This window comes from Corvus brachyrhynchos, unplaced genomic scaffold (genome assembly GCF_000691975.1).
Source record: "Corvus brachyrhynchos isolate BGI_N302 unplaced genomic scaffold, ASM69197v1 scaffold266, whole genome shotgun sequence".
Lineage (NCBI taxonomy): Eukaryota > Metazoa > Chordata > Aves > Passeriformes > Corvidae > Corvus > Corvus brachyrhynchos.
In genome coordinates this window covers 475,119-480,576 of record NW_008238633.1, presented here as the reverse complement: position 1 = coordinate 480,576, position 5,458 = coordinate 475,119, and the positions used below count along the sequence as shown (strand labels likewise).

Below are 5,458 nucleotides of genomic sequence, written 5' to 3'. Positions count from 1 at the left end.
AGGAATGGGCCAGCTCAATCCCAGGAGGTGAGTGCCATGGATGTGTGTATCTGAGCCCACCTGGTACAGCATCAGGATGATGGAATAAAGCATACTGAAAAAGCTATGGAAGTAACCAATGACAAGCGTATGTTTCTTCTTAGAAATCTGTTTTTGCAGTAATCTGAGAATGTGGTTTCCTAAGTAAATAGTCTGGTCTCTTTCCAAGCTACTTTTCCCTTAGAATCCTTAGATTATCCAATAAGGATATAGATACGTTATAATATCATTGGAATAATAAAACCATTTGGAACACTTTGAGGAACATGGCAGCAGGACAGTAGTGCTAATAGAAGGAAAGCAGATCGAGGAGGAAGAACTTCAGAATTCCAAATATCCCAAAAATCACAAAAATTTGGTCAAAATAACAAGTATTGCCATACATGAGGTGCCTAAAAGGCAGGTTATCAGAGAGCCCTGCATGTATTCAATGCTCCAACAGCGGAAAGCTTGATCACAAACAAGCCATTCTCTAAGTAGCCTTGTGAGCAATAACTGAGCCAAGAAGAATTTGCTTCTTGTTGTTAATTGTCTCACAGGGTCTTTAGTTCAATAGTCTTAGGAATGGAAAATCATCTATAAATAAAAGATGATAAATTTGCTTGTGTTTTTTTTCTATTTTGCTGTTTAGGAAGGAAACTAGTCCAGAGCATGTGCCACGAGGAGCCTGGCTGTCAGCATCCTTGGGAGTCAGGGAGGCGCAGCAGAACTGAACACTGCCCGGCTCATGTGCCCAGCCACAAACACAACCCTCCCTTCCCAAAGAAAAGAAAAGAGAGGAAAAGCACAAGGGGAAACAAGGTGCTTCCAGAACTTATTTAATACAAACTAAAAGTTTGGCCAGACAAGAAGACAATGGAAAATAAGTTAAATTTACAGAAAACAAAATTACTCTGGAAAGCAGGTAGATTAAGCTAGATTTAAAGAGCAATTAATCAAAGACTGAGGCAAACAAGATGTTTTTTCATCAACCAGCAGCAGAAAGCCTCCAGGATTCATCAATCTTCTTCCTCAGCACTGAGACACAGCGTCTTCCACTGTTCCCGGATGTTGGTTGTGTAAAGGAAGGGTTAATGGCGGTTGGTATTAAAGTCAGTGACTCATTATCCAACCTGAACAGAAGAGAATTAGGAGTGGCTCCCTCAAAGGAAGGAACTGAACAGTCATTAGGAAGAACTAACGAATAACCATGTCAGAGCAAGAACAGAGATGAATGTTATCAGTTTAGTCTTGGTTCCTTTGCTAACGAAAATCAGTCCCACAGTGAGAGGAACATGGACACAGGCTGTGCAACAGACTAGCCACTGTGACCTGAAAGGTCCATCTGCCTGGGAGTAATAGATACATATGTTATCCAAGGAAAGCACTTGTTTGATGTGATTTCCCATAATATTTCTCCTCTTTTCTCAGCCTGGTGCATCTTGCTGTGGAGCTGCTGCCCCAGAACTTCTCAGTTCTTTCTGCTGTAGAAGAGCTCCCAGCCTTCACGTCACTGCCAGGTCTGCAAGTGGCCGTGGGCTCGCCCTGTGGGCTGGGTGCTTTTCTGCATTGCTACTTCAGTGCTCACAGTTCTAGGCACGCCTGTCACTTAGTCAAAAAGAGTTGCAAAAATACAAGAAATTGAAGAAAAATTGTTGGGGTTTAAAAAAGTATTGGGGATAAAATTTGTCACTTGTTGCAATCTTGCTCTGATTTTGTATCATTGTATTTGCTACCATGTGTGACATCCCTTTCTTGTCTCTTAGGTTGCTGCAATTAAACCATATACCATCACACAGAATTTATGGAAGATTTTCCGTGTTCAGGTATCTCCACAAAATATCAACAAACACCATCTTGCTTAAGCATATTGTAACTTTTTTCAAATATAGATGATACTTCAGATGGACCATTTTCCTCTTAGGACAAAGATGTGGATATAGAAGGCATATCACTGGGTTATTTAAAACACTTATCGGTCTCTCCATCAGCATCAGCTCTCTAGGGACTTGGAGTCTATTTCTGGAACTTCTCCTTTTTTCAGCTTTCTGCAAGACATAAGATTGCAGAACTCCATAGGTGATTGCTCAGCTTAAACACATTTATTGCTAACAGCTGGGTTTTTTTCTGAGAAATAATACGATTCTTTTAGCAACAGCTTGGTAATATCAACTCTCACAGCTTCTTTTGTAAAACTTTCTTTTTGCAAAGCAGACTTTGCTGAAATCTTAAGTTTCAGCTGATCTGCCCTCACCCAATAAACATTCCTCTGCTCTAACGTTTCAATTTAATTTAAAATTTAGTTTCTGCTATAACTTCCACCATAACATTAAAATTGTGTGGAACTTTTTTCGCTGATACGTGGTGAGTACAGCTTGCACCTTCTCGCTGGGATCAGCCCTTTTTTGTGGAAGCATGGAGCTCCTACAGGTACTCGAGCTGGGGGGTGGACTATTCCTCTGCTTTCTCACTGACTACAATGAACTTTGGTTTTCAGCATCTTCATTTGCTTTTCTGTTCTGCTCTGGTGTTGTCTGTGTAGAATTTGTGCCCTTCTCAAGCTCTCCATCTCTTCCAGCCTAAGCCCCTGGTTTAACTTTGAGGACTTTTAGCAAAGGCTGTAGGATGCGTACAAGGTCTTGTAAGATCATCGAGTCCGACCATCGACTATCAAATCCACCACTAAACCATGTCCCTAAGTGCCACATCTACATGGTTTTTTAACACTTCCAGGGGTGTTGACTCCACCACTTCCTCGAGAATCTGTTCCAATGCTTAACCACTCTTTCAGTAAAGAAATATTTTGTAATATCGAACTTGAACCACCCTTGGCACAACTTGAGGCCATTTTCCATTGACCTATTGATTGTTGCCTGGAAGAAGACTCCAACACCCACCTCGCCACAACCTCCTTTCAGGTAGTTGTAGAGAGCATTAGGGTTTCCCCTGAGCCTTCTTTTTCTCCTTCTTTTCTCTTTGAAATGATAGTGAAACATGCCAGGCCAACACTGACCTCTTTTGTAGACAGCAAGTATGCGAAAGCCGCTTGCTACATGACCGGCAGAGGAAAAGAGTTTCTCTGATAGCGTGCAGTGAAGCCGACACTGAGATGTTGGACTACCAGTCCAAAGAAAAGATGATTCAAAAGATAGCATATCTTACTAGAGCCACTGCTATGCTCCAACTCAAAATTTTTGATTTTCCATAGAGGCCAATTCTTGAGGAGTTTGGAACCCTGGGCACATGTGGGGTAAATGATGGTGTTGCTCCAGCAAACTTTTAGGGCAAGAAAATGACTGGTAGCGAGTCCTCAGAGTGCCTGGGAAAAGCAGGCTGGAGGAGGAGGGGGCAATGACGCTGGCTGAAAGAATTCCTCCTTTCAGAGAACAAGCAGCGCTTTCACAGCAGTGGATGCTCAGCCATAGCACACACTACACAGATTACATCAGGGCCATTCTCTGCCTTTGATTAGTTTTAAGAAACAAAAGCATGAAAATTTTAAGTTCTAGACTTGAATTTTCAAGAGAAAAAGCATAAATAATAAGGGCATTATGAAGCAGGCAGCAGGAGCTGGTGGGGAGCACTGGTTCTTCAAAAACCTGGAACAGTAGTGTGCTGTTCCTGTGGCAGTTGTGTGAGACAGACAAAAAGCCAGTATTTAAAGTCTGTTCTACAGCAGTTTTTTGCAGGAGCATCAATAATATTATGAAAAGATACTAATAGAATGCTACAGCTTGAAATTATAACAGATAAGATGCATTTGCAAATGGTATCGCGAGAGCAGGTCTGAGCTAAAATGCATCTACTGTGGCCATTTCAGAAGAGCAGCTATTTACACTTCCAACACTTTAAAAACATGTCATTTTTGTTGGCATTTCTGCAATTAACACAAGTATCTCAGGCATGGAAGTAACAGATTTAGCTACCTAAATGTGGGGTAGGGCTGGCAGGTTTGGGAACACCATCCAAGCCAGACCTTCACTTTCAGTCTGCTACAGCAACTGAATTCTTCATCTTGCCCAAGTACACGCCAGCATGGTCTGCCAGTGTGTCACCCATAGATGTGGATTACTGAGTTTTCTTACCATTGTCTGCCCTTTTTTCATCCCTGTGGCTCTTGCTGCAGAGTCTAAAATGTGAGTATAAAAAAACCTAAATTGATTTGAATTGCAAAGTATAAAGTTCTGGGGCTGCGCCTGCTTGAATCAGCACACAGGATGAAATGAGGTCCATAAATTTTCAAAGTAGTGGTCTGGACACAAGGGATACTTTGTGCTGGTGCCTTTCCTGTCGCATAATGGCTCTACCATGTCCATCCCAGAGGCATGGCTGCCACTCCTGGGACAGGGTGCTCCTTGAACTGGTGCAGTTGGAGAAGCAGACAATCCTCCTGTTGTCCAGAACTGGCCCACGAGCCACCAATTAGACTGCTTTGAACGACAGCATTCTGTTCAAAGGGCTGCTAATTGTATTTTAATGATGATTTAAATGCTGCTGCTGATAATTTCAGAGACATCCAGATCACTAATTACTCATAGTCTATGTTGAGCTTTAAGCAGGCGCAGGCAAAGCACTGTAGAAGCATCAAGTAATGTTATTAATGTTCTCAAAGGCCTCCACTGCCCTCCCACATGTCAAAAGCATCATCTCCTGTTCTCAGGCCCAAACCCAGCCCTGGCTGCTCACATCTGGGATCCAGCTGCCCAGCTGCAGCACAGGTTCTTGCAGCATTCTGGAAGTAAGGGAAGAGAAATAGCGAATCAAAATTACTTACATTCATTAAACAAAATTCTACCAATATTAATTAACTAAAATTCTTACAACACCACCACTTCAGAACATTTTACCTTTAAGATAAAATACTAGCTCAATTGAACTGCACACCTGAACACAGCGTGGTCAGGATGTCTGAATAAACTCACCAAAAATGCAGATCCTAACAACCTGTCTGCACAGACGGGAAGGGCATTGACCTGTTGGAGCAAGTCCAGAGGAGGCCATCAAGATGATCAGAAGGATGGAGCACCTCTGCTACGGGAAAGGCTGAGAGCATTGGGGTTGTTCAGCCTGGAGAAGAGAAACTTCAGGGTGACCCAACTGCAGCCTTCCTGAAGGGAGCTTACAAGATGGAAGGAGGCTATTTACAAGGAGCTGGAGTGACAGAACAAGGGAGAATGGTTTCAGACTGACAGAGGGCAGGTTTAGGTTAGATATTAGAAAGAAATTCTTGGCTGTGAGGGTGGTGAGGCCCTGGCACAGAGTGCCCAGAGCAGCTGTGGCTGCCCCATCCCTGAAAGTGTTCAAGGCCAGGTTGGGTGGGACTTGGAGCACCCTGGGATAGTGGAAGATGTCCCTGCCCGTGGCAGGAGGTGACATTGGATGGTCTTTGAGGTTCCTTCCAAGCCATTCGGTTCTGGGGTTCTCTGGCTTTTGGCTCGCC

At 43.2% G+C, this 5,458-nt stretch overlaps 1 long non-coding RNA gene across 2 annotated transcripts in view; it reads left to right on the top strand.

Annotated features, from left to right (window-relative positions):
- Window positions 1–6: 6 nt before the first annotated feature.
- LOC108447421 overlaps window positions 7–5,458 on the top strand; it is a 24,268-nt gene continuing 18,816 nt past the window's right edge. For both annotated transcript variants that reach the window (XR_001862970.1, XR_001862971.1), the window contains exon 1: window positions 7–2,448. This is a non-coding gene — a long non-coding RNA (uncharacterized LOC108447421). The remainder of the gene's footprint in view (window positions 2,449–5,458) is intronic.